The 15,184-nt window shown below is 46.1% G+C and overlaps 1 pseudogene; it reads right to left on the reverse strand.

Moving 5' to 3' along the window:
* Positions 1 to 3,002: 3,002 nt before the first annotated feature.
* On the reverse strand, positions 3,003 to 4,721 carry LOC147119797 (uncharacterized; annotated as a pseudogene).
* Positions 4,722 to 15,184: the final 10,463 nt, after the last annotated feature.

The following is a 15,184-nucleotide window of genomic DNA, read 5'->3' on the forward strand; positions in this document are numbered from 1 at the left end:
ACCACGAAAGTGTCACGCTAGCATATGGCGGTTCCCAGCCGCCACTCACAGTCTGTGGCCTATCAACCTTAAAAATCAGCCCGCCCTCTTTATTCGCTAATCTCGCTCCGAACTGTAGGCCCATAGCGACCAAAAGTAGACGGTACAGTCTGGAAGACAGACACTTTATCAAGGCGGAAGTGGACAGACTCCTGCGGGAAGGCATTATTGAATGCAGCACCAGCCCGTGGCGTGCCCAAGTAATCATAGTTAAAAAATAGCGAAAAGAAACGGATGGTAATTGACTACAGCCAGACTGTTAATATTCATACCCAGCTGGACGCCTACCCTTTACCCCGCATATCAGAAATGGTCAACCAGATTGCGCAATACCGAGTCTTCTCGACTATCGACCTCAAATCCACGTCTCACCAGCTCCCCATTAGAACGGAGGACCGCCCATACACTGCCTTCGAGGCGAACGGGCGCCTCTACCATTTTCTCAGAGTGCCCTTCGGGGTAACAAATGGGGTGTCGGTCTTCCAACGTGAGATGGACCGCATGGTTGACGAGAATAAACTACAAGCTACCTACCCCTATCTGCGGGCACAACCAGCATGACCACGATCTAAATCTTGCGAGATTTTTAAAAACTGCCCTAAAGCTGAATCTAACCTACAACGAAGACAAATGTGTCTCCAACACAACCCGTCTCTGTATCCTCGGCTGTGTTGTGGAAGATGGGGTAATTGGACCGGACCCTGACCGATTACGCCCCTCTAAAGGAACTGCCCCTGCCACACAATCCCAAAGCTTTAAAAAGGTGCCTGGGATTTTTTTCGTATTATGCCCAATGGGTGCCCAATTACTCTGATAAGGCCCGACCCCTCATTAAATCGACGTCCTTCCCACTATCAGCTGAAGCTCGGGAGGCTTTCACCAGTATTAAACAGGACATTGAAAGGGCTGCAGTGTGTGCAGTGGACGAATGCATTCCCTTTCAAGTCGAAAGCGATGCGTCAGACTTTGCCTTAGCTGCGACCCTCAATCAGGCTGGGAGACCTGTGGCCTTCTTCTCCCGAACCCTTCAGGGACCTGAAATCAGGCACTCTTCTGTCGAGAAGGAGGCACAGGCTATAGTGGAGGCAGTGCGGCACTGGAGACACTGCCTAGCCGGCAAACGTTTTGCCCTGCTCACCGACCAGCGGTCGGTGGCTTTCATGTTTAATAACAAACAAAGGGGGAAAATCAAGAATGACAAAATACTCAGGTGGAGGATCGAACTATTTACGTTCGACTATGATATTATGTACAGGCCTTGAGCCCTTAATGAACCCCCAGATGCCCTATCGCGGGGAATGTGTGCCAGCATTCATACAGACAAATTACAGGGTCTCCACAATGACCTCTGTCACCCAGGGGTCACCCGACTATACCATTTTATAAAGTCCCGCAATCTGCCCCACTCCATCGAGGAGGTCAGGGCAATGACCAGAGCCTGCCGCATCTGTGCGGAATGCAAGCCTCGTTTCTACAGGCCTAACCGTGCACACCTTATCAAAGCCACACGGCCATTCGAGCGCCTAAGTCTGGACTTCAAGGGACCCCTTCCCTCTGCCGACCGTAACGTATACTTCCTCAATATCATTGATGAATATTCCCGCTTCCCCTTCGCCATTCCCTGCCCAGACATGACCAGTGCCACGGTCATCAAGTGTTTCTGTAATCTATTCTGCATGTTTGGCATGCTGAACTACATACACAGCGATAGGGTATATACATACATAGCATACCCTCAGTACGCCTATATCCAATACTCTGACGGGCGAGAGGACACTGTTTCCATAAAAGACCTCACTCCTTCGGGGAGCGGAGAGAACGATGGGAGACTACCCGATGAAGACCTACACTACAAAGGGACAGGACGCCCAGAGGTATCAATACCCAACTTTAACCTGGAGGACACTGCAGATAACCTGCAAGACACTGCGGAGGCCCGGACAGTGGAGGAACCAGAATCCACTCCCCTAGAGGCACCCCAACCGGCTTTGCGCCGATCACTGAGAACTGCAAAACCTCCTGACAGACTCACTTATACCAATTTTTAAGAAACATCACCCCGATGGACTAAATCTATAGAAGGGTGAATGTAATGAAATCTGTTTGTCTTGATCCTGTATTCGTTTTGCACTCATGTATATTACCCTCCCCCACTGTGTATAGTTTCACTTCCTCTTTCCCGACTAACCTGGGAGGTTCCAGGTCTTGGCTCTTGGCTCCGCCCCTGACTTCTCTTACATAAAGATCCCAGGATCTGTATGACTCATTCCTGTGAACCACAGGCCCACAGAAACCCACAGAAACCCCACAGTGCAGATAGAGGCCATTTCGGCCCATCGAGCCTGCACCGACACATATCCCACCCGATCCCCATAACCCCTACACCAACACATATCCCACCCTATCCCCGTAACCCCAGTCGGCATGTTGAGATGTTAGCTCTGATCTTAGTGATTAAAAGCCAACTTGTTTAAGTCTATAACTTATAGTTTTGTGGTTATTGAAGGCCCATCAAGAGTAAAGCTCCCTCTACACTCTCCCGTCAAACAGTTTGCGTTGACACCACAGTCAGAAGCATTAAGAGTTTCCACTTCTCTGGTCCTGGAGCTGGGTCACAGCCTGTGGAACCATAACCGCAGCGCGAGTCAGTGCCTTCAAGAGAGGAGGGGGAAAATGGTGAGAAACCTGTAGCTTTTGCCGTGTCCAGTGCACTCAGCCATTTCTTGATATTACTTAGAGTGAATCGAATTGGCTGAAGAGTGGCATCTGTGATGGTGGTGACCTCGGGAGGAGGCCGAGAATGATCAGCCACTTTGTGTTCAACAAAAGACTGATTTATTTGACATTTTTGCTGAATTTTAAACTCCAGCCCAGCTATAGGGGTTATTGACATCAGCAGCAACAAACCCGAACAGCTAGAATGGTTCAGTCCTGGATGTGATTGACAGCAGCAATAACAGCAGAATCCAACCTCTGCAGTCACTGGTGAACTCGCTGGTGTGTCAGCAGGTTGGATGACTGAATGAATCCCTTCCCACAGACGGAGCAGGTGAACGGTCTCTCCCCAGTGTGAACTCGCTGGTGTGTCAGCAGGTTGGATGACCGAGTGAATCCCTTCCCACACATGGAACAGGTGACTGGCCTCTCTCTGGTGTGTCAGCAGGTTGAATGACCAAATTAATCCCTTCCCCCACATGAAGCAGGTGAATGGCCTCTCTCTGTTGTGTCAGCAGGTTGGATGACCGAGTGAATCCCTTCCCACACACGGAGCAGGTGAACGACCTCTCCCCAGTGTGAACTCACTGGTGTGTCAGCAGGATGGATGACCGAGTGAATCCCTTCCCACACACGGAGCAGGTGAACGGCCTCTCCCCAGTGTGAACTCACTGGTGTGTCAGCAGCATGGATGACTGAGTGAATCCCTTCCCACACACGGGGCAGGTGAACGGTCTCTCCCCGGTGTGACTGCGATGATGAATTTCCAGCTGAGATGGGGAAATGAATCCCTTCCCACAGTCCTCACATTGCCACGGTTTCTCCGTGGTGTTGGCGTCCTCGTGTCGCTCCTGGTTGGATGATCAGTTGAAGCCTCGTCCACACACAGAACACGTGTACGGTTTCTCCCCGCTGTGAATGGTGCGATGTTTTTTCAGGCTGTGTAACTGGTTAAAGCTCTTTCCACTGTCAGTGCACAGGAATACTCTCACTTGGGTGTGAGAGTCTCGGTGCTTTTCCAGTCACACTGATGTTAGAAATCTTTTCCCACAGACAGAACAGACAAACATTTCTCCTTGCACATTCAAAGGTTGATGATATTCAGGTCCTGATGAATCGAGTGACCTTGTCAGATCTTGACGTGATGTTTGGTTTGAGTTTCCCGTCTGCAAATCCTCCTCTTCTAATACCCTGTAAAAGGAGTTTACAAAAGTCATCACTGTAAACACAGGACAGAAATTCAGAACAGATAATTCTAGTTTCTGTGGAACATTCTTTCCTCTTGTTCCCCAAAGCTGTAAATCCCCATCCCACACACTCTCCCCCCTCCCTGTGTTGAAATCCGAACTAATCGTACTTTTTCAGAACTGTTTTCCTCTCTTCACTGTTTTCTGTGTGCCACAACTCTGGGCTCATTTTTGCACTTACTGGCTTTCCTCTCCTCCCCTGAAGGTGATGTCTCTGACTGGGTTCATTTCTGAAATAATTGCGTCCCCTCCCTTCCCTGAAGGTGATTACTGTGACTGGGTTCATTTCTGCATTAACTGGTTCCCCTTCCTTCCCTGAAGGTGATTACTGTGACTGGGTTCATTCCTGCATTAACTGGTTCCCCTTCCTTCCCTGAAGGTGATTACTGTGACTGGGTTCAGTTCGACACTGACTGGTTCCCCTTCCTTCCCTGAAGGTGATTACTGTGACTGGGTTCATTTCTACAATAACTGGTTGTCCTTCCTTCCCTGAAGGTGATTAATGTGACTGGGTTAATTTTTGCAATTATGGGTCCACTCCCTCCCCTGAGGGTGATTACTGTGACTGGGTTCAGTGTGACACTGACTGGTTCCTCTCCCTCCATTGAAGGTGCTGACTCTGGCTGTGTTCAGTTCTACAATTGTTGGGTTCCCCTCTGGAAGAGATAAGGTCAGTGACGGTCTGAGACTCGATGGTGTGGTGTTCAGCAGTGGGGTCATGGTCTAGGGGAGGCAGGAAGAGTTGTGTCTCTTCAAGGAAAGGGTTAATCATACTAGCAACCGTGTTTTTCCAAACTGACTTGAGGTGATCAGCTGAAGGTACTAATATAACACTACTGTGTCTTTATATTGTCGTTATGTTGACTTTCAGCCTGTGTGTTAAATAGGTAAGTATGATACGTTACAGAACCTCCCTAACCCATCTCCATTTCTCCTCATTTACAGACAGTTCCTGTGCAGTCACCATTTCACCTCATTTACAGACACTCCCTGACCAGTCTCCATTTCTCCTCCATTTAAAGACACTCCCTGACCAGTCTCCATTTCACCTCATTTACAGACGGTCCCTGACCAGTCTCCATTTCTCCATTTACTGATGCTCCCTGACCAATCTCCATTTCTCCTCATTTACAGACGCTCCCTGCCCAGTCTCTGTTTCTCCATTTACTGATGCGCCCTGACCAGTCTCTGTTTCTTCATTTACAGATGCTCCCTGACCAATCACCATTTCTCCTCATTTACAGACACTCCCTGACCAGTCTCCATTTCTCCTCATTTAAAGACGCTCCCTGACCAATCACCATTTCTCCTCATTTACAGACGCTCCCTGCCCAGTAACCATTTCTCCTCATTTACTGACGCTCCCTGACCAGTCATCATTTCTCCTCATTTACTGACGCTCCCTGACCAGTCACCATTTCTCCTCATTTACTGATGCGCCCTGACCAGTCTCCATTTCTCCTCATTTACAGATGCTCGCTGACCAATCACCATTTCTCCTCATTTACAGACACTCCCTGACCAGTCACCCTTTCTCCTCATTTACAGACGCTCCCTGCCCAGTAAAAATTTCTCCTCATTTACAGACGCTCCCTGACCAGGAACCATTTCTCCTCATTTACTGACGCTCCCTGACCAGTCATCATTTCTCCTCATTTACTGACGCTCCCTGACCAGTCACCATTTCTCCTCATTTACTGACGCTCCCTGACCAATCACCATTTCTCCTCATTTAGAGATGCTCCCTGACCAGTCTCCATTTCTCCATTTACTGATGCTCCCTGACCAATCGCCATTTCTCCTCATTTACAGACGCTCCCTGACCAGTCTCCGTTTCTCCATTTACTGATGCGCCCTGACCAGTGTCTGTTTCTCCATTTACAGATGCTCCCTGACCAATCACCATTTCTCCTCATTTACAGACACTCCCTGACCAATCACCATTTCTCCTCATTTACAGACGCTCCTTGACCAGTAACCATTTCTCCTCATTTACTGATGCTCCCTGACCAGTCATCATTTCTCCTCATTTACTGACGCTCCCTGACCAGTCACCATTGCTCCTCATTTACTGATGCGCCCTGACCATTCTCCATTTCTCCATTTACAGATGCTCCCTGACCAGTCACCATTTCTCCTCAATTACAGACACTCCCTGACCAGTCACCCTTTCTCCTCATTTACAGACGCTCCCTGCCCAGTAACAATTTCTCCTCATTTACAGACGCTCCCTGACCAGTAACCATTTCTCCTCATTTACTGATGCTCCCTGACCAGTCATCATTTCTCCTCATTTACTGATGCTCCCTGACCAGTCTCCATTTCTCCATTTACTGATGCTCCCTGACAAATCACCATTTCTCCTCATTTACAGACGCTCCCTGACCAATCACCATTTCTCCTCATTTACAGACGCTCCCTGACCAGTAACCATTTCTCCTCATTTACTGATGCTCCCTGACCAGTCATCATTTCTCCTCATTTACTGACGCTCCCTGACCGGTCACCATTTCTCCTCATTTACTGACGCTCCCTGACCAGTCTCCATTTCTCCATTTACTGATACTCCCTGACCAATCACCATTTCTCCTCATTTACAGATGCTCCCTGACCAATCACCATTTCTCCATTTACTGATGCACCCTGACCAGCCTCCATTTCTCCATTTACAGATGCTCCCTGACCAATCACCATTTCTCCTCATTTACAGATGCTCCCTGACCAGTCTCCATTTCTCCTCATTTACAGACGCTCCCTGACCAATCACCATTTCTCCTCATTTACAGACACTCCCTGACCAGTCACCCTTTCTCCTCATTTACAAACGCTCCCTGACCAGTAACCATTTCTCCTCATTTACTGACGCTCCCTGACCAGTCATCATTTCTCCTCATTTACTGATGCTCCCTGACCAGTCACCCTTTCTCCTCATTTACAGACGCTCCCTGACCAGTAACCCTTTCTCCTCATTTACTGACGCTCCCTGACCAGTCATCATTTCTCCTCATTTACTGACGCTCCCTGACCAGTCATCATTTCTCCTCATTTACTGACGCTCCCTGACCAGTCTCCATTTCTCCTCATTTACTGACGCTCCCTGACTAGTCACTATTTCTCCTCATTTACTGACGCTCCCTGACCAGTCATCATTTTTCCTCATTTACAGATGCTCCCTGACTCCCTGAATTGGAGGGCAGTTGCGGGGCGCAGATAAAGTTCAGTGGCCTAGAAATTCCAGTGCGCCGAAAACCTGCCGGTGCCACCACATACTGCAATTAACGGCCGCCCGAATTAATAGCACAGGCAGCATCAGTATTTTGGTGCTGCCGGCCAATTTAAATTAGCACAGTGCTAACTGTACCATGTAAGGCTGGTTTTCGGGAGCTATTCTCAGCAGGAGGCCCGATGTAGCTTGGCAGTAACATCCCTGGAGCAAGAACAGCGTTATCTTAAAGTTTGCTTGTCATATTAGAAAGCAGTGTCGGTCCCACTGAAAGCCAGCATCCTTCCACCAGCCTGTGGGACAGCTCTCCCAATTTTGGCACAAGTCCCCAGATATTAGTGAGGAGGACTTTGCAGGGTCGACTGGGCTGGGCGTGCCTTTGCCATGTCCGATGCTGAGGTCGAAGCCGGGTGGTCTGTCTGGCTTTACTCTTAGTAAACTTCTTTTAGCAGTTTGATACAAATGAGTGGCCATTTCAGAGTAAAGTTAAGAGTCCACCACAATTGTCTGGGTCTGGAATCACATGTAGGCAAGACATTGGTCCCAGCACTGATCCTTGTGGGACTCCAACTTCCATCTTCTGCCCTGCGGAACAGCTCCCCTTTACCCACACATAATAGCATTAGGGATTCTGGTCATTGCATTTTGCTGTGTAAGGAAGTCGACGAGAGACACAGATAATATCAGAAAAGGTAGAGAGATAACAAGGGCACCGAGAGAGAACCTGGATGGTATAAAAGGTGCAGATTACAAAACAATTAAAAAAAAGTGGGACATGTTGGAACATGGAGAAGGAAGAGTCAGAAAGGTTGACGGGAAATTAAGGTGAGCTAAGCATTAGCTTATGAGGCAAATGAACGCGCTTGGTATTTAAATTAGTATTTCCTTACAGCTAGAATAGTCCTGGGTTTCAAGTTCTCCATTAACTGTTGAATAAAGAAAGTTTGTTGGAAGCTAAATACAAAGATAAGGGAACCTAAGCCTTGTTTCTGTCTAATTAGAATAGGGCTGGGCACAGTGTGCACCATCGTAATAATCCATAGATAGTGTGTGTGTGTGAGCTTGTTAGCAACAGTTAATTGAACAAAAGACATTGTACCTGGACCTTAAAAAACCTTGCTGAAGAAGAGCTTTTTAGATAATTGCCTGTAAACCAGATTGGACATACAGCTGCACAACGGTATAACTCCCTTGTTCACACAGAAAAGCAGGCCAATTAGGAGTTGGGAGCCGATGAGATAAGGGACATGTTACATGCCATCGAGCTTTGTCTTTGGGCTCGGCTGGATGTGATGGAAATATACTGCAGGGGAGAGGCCACATTAAGCCAGGTAACAGAAGGAATCCAATCAAGGGAAAAGAGGCAGATTTGAGTTCACGACAGGCACAGTTATTGAAAAACAGACCTTTTGTGTTTTAGAGTTTGGTACAGTGTTAGGATGCATGCTTTCATCTATTGTACTCTGTGAATCTACACCACTTGTAAATTGCTTTGCATGCTGAAGGAGGAAATAAAGCTCTTGAACCTGAAGCAACGACTATTTTCATTACTACTCAAGTAAAGAGTTAACGTGCGTCTCGTTACCAACTTCATTTACTTCACCAGCTCGCTCTCCATTCTGCTACTTGTCCCCTGACTCTGCATTTTCTGACCTTATTCATCAGTCTATTATGTGGTACCTTAACAAAGACCTTTTGGAAATCTAGATAAATGAAATCTACTGCATTACCCTTGTCTTCTCTCTCTGTTACCTCTTCAAAGAATTCAATGAGGTTGGTCTGTCCCTTTTGAAATCCATGCTGACTATTCATTATTATATTTTTGGTTTCTAGATGTTCTTCTATTTTTTTCTTTTAAGAGGGATTCCATTATTTTTCCTACCACCGCTATTAAGCTAACTGGTCTATAGTTTGCTGGACATATTCTATCTCCCTTCTTAAATATAGGTAATATGTTAGCTATCTGCTAATCCTCTGGCACTACAGCTTTTTCCAATGAATTGTCAAATATGTGTAGTAATGCCTCTGCTATCTCTTCCCTAGATTCTTTTAAAATACACAGATGTAATCCGTCCGGACCAGGGGTTTTATCCTCTTTGAGTTTGATTAGTTTATTTAATATTTCTCCTCTTTTTATTTTAAATGTGGTTATATCATTTCTAATCTCATCTTCTGATGGCATGCACACCTGATCATATAACTAGGGCTGTAGAGAGGGCTTTAAACTAACTAGTGGGGGGGAGGTTCCTAGAGAGCAAATAATACAAATGACAACAGAGAAGGTCATAGACTGAGGTAGCAGTGGGGAAATTAAAAACCAGAGCATGTCAGGAAGGGGCAGAAGGTATGGAGTAAAAGGTAAAGTAATAAAAAGGGCAAAAGCAGGAACTAAGTGTCACAAAACATCTTTGAAACTTCTCTATCTGAATGCACGTAGCATTCGTAACAATATAGATGAGTTAATGGCACAAATAACTACATATGGGTATGATCTTGTGGCCATTACAGAAACATGGCTGCAGGGTGACAATGCCTGGGAATTAAACATACCAGGTTATTTAACGATCAGGAAGGACAGGCAGGAAGGAAGGGGAGGTGGGGTGGCTATGTTAATAAAGGAAGGAATCACTGTAATACAGAGAAATGATATTGGGTCAAAAGATCAGGACAATGAAACAGTTTGGGTGGATGTAAGGAATAATAAGGGGAAAAAAACACGAGTGGGCGTAGTCTATAGGCCTCCGAAATGTGGCAACTCTGTTGGACGGAGTATCAATCAGGAAATAGTTGAGGCTTGTAATAAGGGAACATCTATAATTATGGGGGATTTTAACCATCATATTAATTGGACAATTCAAATTGGGCAGGGCTGACTTGAGGATGAGTTCATTGAGTGTATTAGGGATGGGTTTCTTGAGCAATATGTAACTGAACCGACCAGGGGGCAGGCAACCTTAGATCTGGTCCTGTGTAACGAGACAGGATTAATGTCCTAGTAAAGGATCCCCTTGGAATGAGTGACCATAACATGGTTGAATTCCATATTCAATTAGAGGGTGAGAAGGTTGGATCTCAAACAAGCGTGCTAAGCTTGAATAAAGGAGACTATGAAGGTATGAGAGCGGAATTGAGTAGAGTGGATTGGGAAAATAGATTAAAGGGTAAGACGATACATGATCAGTGGTGTACATTTAAGGAGTTATTTTACAACTTCCAAAAAATATATATTCCACTGAGAAGAAAGGTGTGTAAAAGAAAAGACAGCCATCCGTGGCTAAGTAAAGAAATTAAGGATAGTATTCGACTAAAAACAAGGGCATATAAGGTAGCCAAATCTAGTGGGAGGATAGAGGATTGGGAAAACTTTAAAAGACAGCAAAAAATAACAAAAAGATTGATTAAGAAAGGGAAGATAGATTATGAAAGTAAATTAGCAAAAAATATAAAAACAGATAGTAAGAGTTTTTATAGTTATATAAAAAGAAAAAGGGTGGCTAAAGTAAATGTTGATCCCTTAGAGGATGAGACCGGGAAATTAATGGCGGGAAATATGGAGATGGCAAAAACACTGAATGAATATTTTACATCAGTCTTTTCAGTAGAAGACACTAAGAATATCCCAACAATGGACAAAGAGGGGGCTAAGGGGGGGAGGAGATAAACACGATCAAAATCACTAAGGAAGTGGTACTCGGTAAAATAATGGGACTCAAGGCGGATAAATCACCTGGACCTGATGGCTTACATCCTAGGGTCTTGAGGGAAGTGGCGGTAGGGATTGTGGATGCATTGGTAATAATTTTCCAAAACTCCCTGGACTCGGCAATAGTCCCGGCAGACTGGAAAACTGCTAATGTAACACCCTTATTTAAAAAGGGCAGTAGACAGAAGGCTGGAAACTATAGACCGGTTAGCCTAACATCTGTGGTAGGTAAAATTTTGGAGTCCATTATTAAGGAGACAGTAACAGGACATTTGGATAATCATAATTTAATAAGACAAAGTCAGCATGGTTTTATGAAGGGGAAGTCATGTTTGACAAATTTGCTGGAGTTCTTTGAGGAAGTAACATATAGGGTGGATAAAGGGGAACCAGTGGACGTAGTGTATTTAGACTTCCAAAAGGCATTTGACAAGGTGCCACACAAAAGATTATTGCTTAAGATAAAAAATCACGGGATTGGGGGTAATATTCTGGCATGGATAGAGGATTGGCTATCTAACAGAAGGCAGAGAGTTGGGATAAATGGTTCATTCTTAGACTGGGAATCAGTAACTAGTAGTGTTCCACAGGGGTCAGTGCTGGGTCCCCAACTCTTTTCAATCTATATTAACGATTTGGAGGAGGGGACCGAGTGTAACATATCAAAGTTTGCAGATGATACTAAGATGGGGGTGAAAGTACTGAGTGAGGAGGACATAAAAAACCTTCAAGGGGACATAGACAGGCTAAGTAAGTGGGCAGAGATTTGGCAGATGGAATACAATACTGGAAAGTGTGAGGTTATGCACTTTGGCAGGAAAAATCGTAGAGCAAGTTATTATCTTAATGGCAAGAAACTGGAAAGTACTGAAGTACAAAGGGATCTGTGGGTCCTGGTGCACGAAACTCAAAAGGTTAGTATGCAGGTGCAGCAAGTGATTAAGAAGGCCAATGGAATGTTGGCTTTCATTGCGAGGGGGATAGAATATAAAAATAGGGAGGTATTGCTTCAGTTGTACAAGGTATTGGTGAGACCGCACCTGGAATACTGCGTACAGTTTTGGTGTCCATACTTAAGAAAGGACATACTTGCTCTCGAGTCAGTACAAAGAAGGTTCACTCGGTTAATCCCGGGGATGAGGGGATGGACATATGAGGAGAGGTTGAGTAGATTGGGACTCTACTCATTGGAGTTCAGTAGAATGAGAGGCGATCTTATTGAAACATATAAGATTGTGAAGGGGTTGGATCGGGTGGATGCAGGGAAGATGTTCCCGATGATGGGTGAAACTAGAACTAGGGGGCATAGTCTTAGAATAAGGGGCTGCTCTTTCAAAACTGAGATGAGGAGGAACTACTTCACTCAGAGGGTGGTAGGTCCATGGAATATGCTGCCCCAAAAAGCTGTAGAAGCTACATCATTACATAAATTTAAAACAGAAATAGACAGTTTCCTAGAAGTAAAGGGAATTAAGGGTTACGGGGAGTGGGCAGGAATTTGGACATGAGTCTACGTTCGGATCGGTCATGGCCCTGTGGGTAGCGGAGCGGGCCCAGGGGCCGTGTAGCCTGATCCTGCTCCTATTTTGTGTGTCTAATTCTGTTAGATTCAGGAGATGGTTCTGTGATACTGGATTGGCGGTTAGGATCAGATCAGCCATGATCTTATTGAATGGCGGAGCAGGCTCGAGGAGCCGATTGGCCTACTCCTGCTCCTATTTCTTATGTTCTTATATTTTTATGATCTGTCTCCCTGGTAAATACTGAAGCAAAGTAATTATTTAATATTTCTGCCATTTCGCTATCGCTGCCTGTGATTTTTATCCTGACCGTCCCTTAGTAGCCATATTCCCATCCCGACTTTCCTTTTTCTTTTTATGTGCCTGCAGAATATTTAACTATTTTGTTTTATGTTCCTTGATAATTGAATTTCATAATTCCTCTTTGCCTTCCTAATTGTTTTTTGACTTCTCTCCTAATCTCTTAGAAACATAGAAGATAGGAGCAGGAGTAGGCCATTCGGCTCCATGAGCCTGCTCCGCCATTAAACGCGATCATCCAAATTCAGTACCCGGTCCCTGCTTTCTCCCCATACCCCCTAATCCCTTTAGCCTTAAGAAATATATCCAACTCCTTCTTGAATATATTTAATTAATTGGCCTCTACTGCCTTCTGTGGTAGAGAATTCCACAGGTTCACCACTCTCTGGGTGAAGAAATTCCTCCCCATTACTGTCCTAAATGGCTTACCCCTTATCCTTAGACTGTGACCCCTGGTTCTGGACTCCCCGACCATCGGGAACATCCTTCCTGCATCTAGTCTGTCCAGTCCTGTCAGAATTTTATAAGTTTCAATGAGATCCCCTCTCATTCTTCTAAACTCCAGCGAGTATAAGCCCAATCGACCCAATCCCTCCTCATACGTCATTCCTGCCATCCCAGGTATCAGCCTGGTGAATCTTCGCTGAACTCTTTCCATGGCAAGAACATCCTTCCTCAGATAAGGCGACCAAAACTGCACACAATACTCAAAATGTGGTCTCACCAACGCCCTGTACAACTGCAGCAAGACATTCTTATTCCTGTATTCAAACCTGCATCGGCAGCGGGTGGAGGCGAAGCAGCACGGCAGAGTGACTACAAGAGGACCCAGAGGCTCAGGTAGGCCTCAGTGCGGCATCGGCAGCGGGTGGAGGTGGAGCAGCGCGGCAGAGCGACTACAAGAGGCCCCAGAGGCTCAGGTAGGCCGCAGTACAGCATAGGCAGCAGGTGGAGGCGGAGCAGCGCGGCAGAGTGACTACAAGAGGCCCCAGAGGCTCAGGTAGGCCTCAGTGTGGCATTGGCAGTGGGTGGAGGCGGAGCAGCACGGCAGAGCGACTACAAAAGAGGCCCCAGAGGCTCAGGTAGGCCTCAGTGCGGCATCGGCAGCAGGTGGAGGTGGAGCGGCACGGCAGAGCGACTACAAGAGGCCCCAGAGGCTCAGGTAGGCCTCACCAATCTCCAATCTCAGGCAAGGAGAGAGGTAAAAAGTATTCAAGGTGTGACATCACCACAAAACAGGTAGGTGATTGGTTGGAGTATTTCTCTCGTTTTAAAACTTTAAGTCTGTGGTTTATAGTTTTTAAGGTTGCTGTGGTGTTCCAAGGCCTTTCTGGTGCAGAGTGACTGTTGGTAAACCATTTAACTGGTGTAACTAGAGGGATTGATTTAAGTTAAATCCAATTAATTAAAGGGGATACTAGTATCTAAAATCGGGCAGAGGGTGTCCATAACTAACAATAAAAAATTTAATTAATTACATAGAATGGAACAGGTGATGTGTTACTGTTGCGAGATGTGGGAGCCGGTTAACCCCATTGAGGCTCACGGTGATTACGTCTGTGACAAGTGTCTGCTGCTACAGGAACTCCAGCTCCGTGTTGATGAGCTGGAGTCTGAGCTTCAGACACTGCGACACATTAGGGAGGGGGAGAAGTACCTGAACTCTGTGTATCAGGAGGTGGTCACACCTATGATGTTAAGTAATTCAGATGTAGCCCATGGTCAGGGACAGGACGGTGTGACTACGAGTGAGGCAGGTACGGGGATCCAGGAGGTAGAGCTGGAGGAGCCGCAGCCCTTGCTCTTGACCAACAGGTTCGAGGTTCTTACTCCCTGTGGGGACGGGAGCAGGGACTGCAGGGAGGATGAGCAACCTGGCCACAGCACCGTGGAACGGGGGGGCCATTCAAGAGGGGGGAGTAAATAGAAATGTTGTAGTGGTAGGGGATAGTATTATTAGGGGGATAGATAGAGTTCTCTGCAGCCGAGAGCGAGAGTCCCGAAGGCTGTGTTGCCTACCCGGTGCCAGGGTTAAGGACATCTCCTCTGGGCTGGAAAGAAACTTGCAGTGGGAGGGGGTGGATCCAGTTGTCGTGGTCCATGTTGGTACAAATGACGTAGATAGGACTAGGAAGCCGGTTCTGTTAAAGGAGTATGAGCAGCTAGGGGTCAAATTAAAAAACAGAACCTCAAGGGTAACAATCTCTGGATTATTATTTGAGCCAGGAGCGAATTTGGCTAGGACAAATAAAATTAGAGTGTGCGTGGTGTACATTTAAGGAGTTATTTTACAACTTCCAAAAAAATATATTCCACTGAGAAGAAAAGGGTGTAAAAGAAAAGACAGCCATCCGTGGCTAAGTAAACAAATTAAGGATAGTATTCAACTAACAACAAGGGCATATAAGGTAGCCAAATCTAGTGGCAGGATTGAGGA

Source organism: Somniosus microcephalus, chromosome 4 (genome assembly GCF_052327205.1).
Source record: "Somniosus microcephalus isolate GS21.2 chromosome 4, FLI_Smic_1.0, whole genome shotgun sequence".
In the NCBI taxonomy this organism is placed as follows: domain Eukaryota; kingdom Metazoa; phylum Chordata; class Chondrichthyes; order Squaliformes; family Somniosidae; genus Somniosus; species Somniosus microcephalus.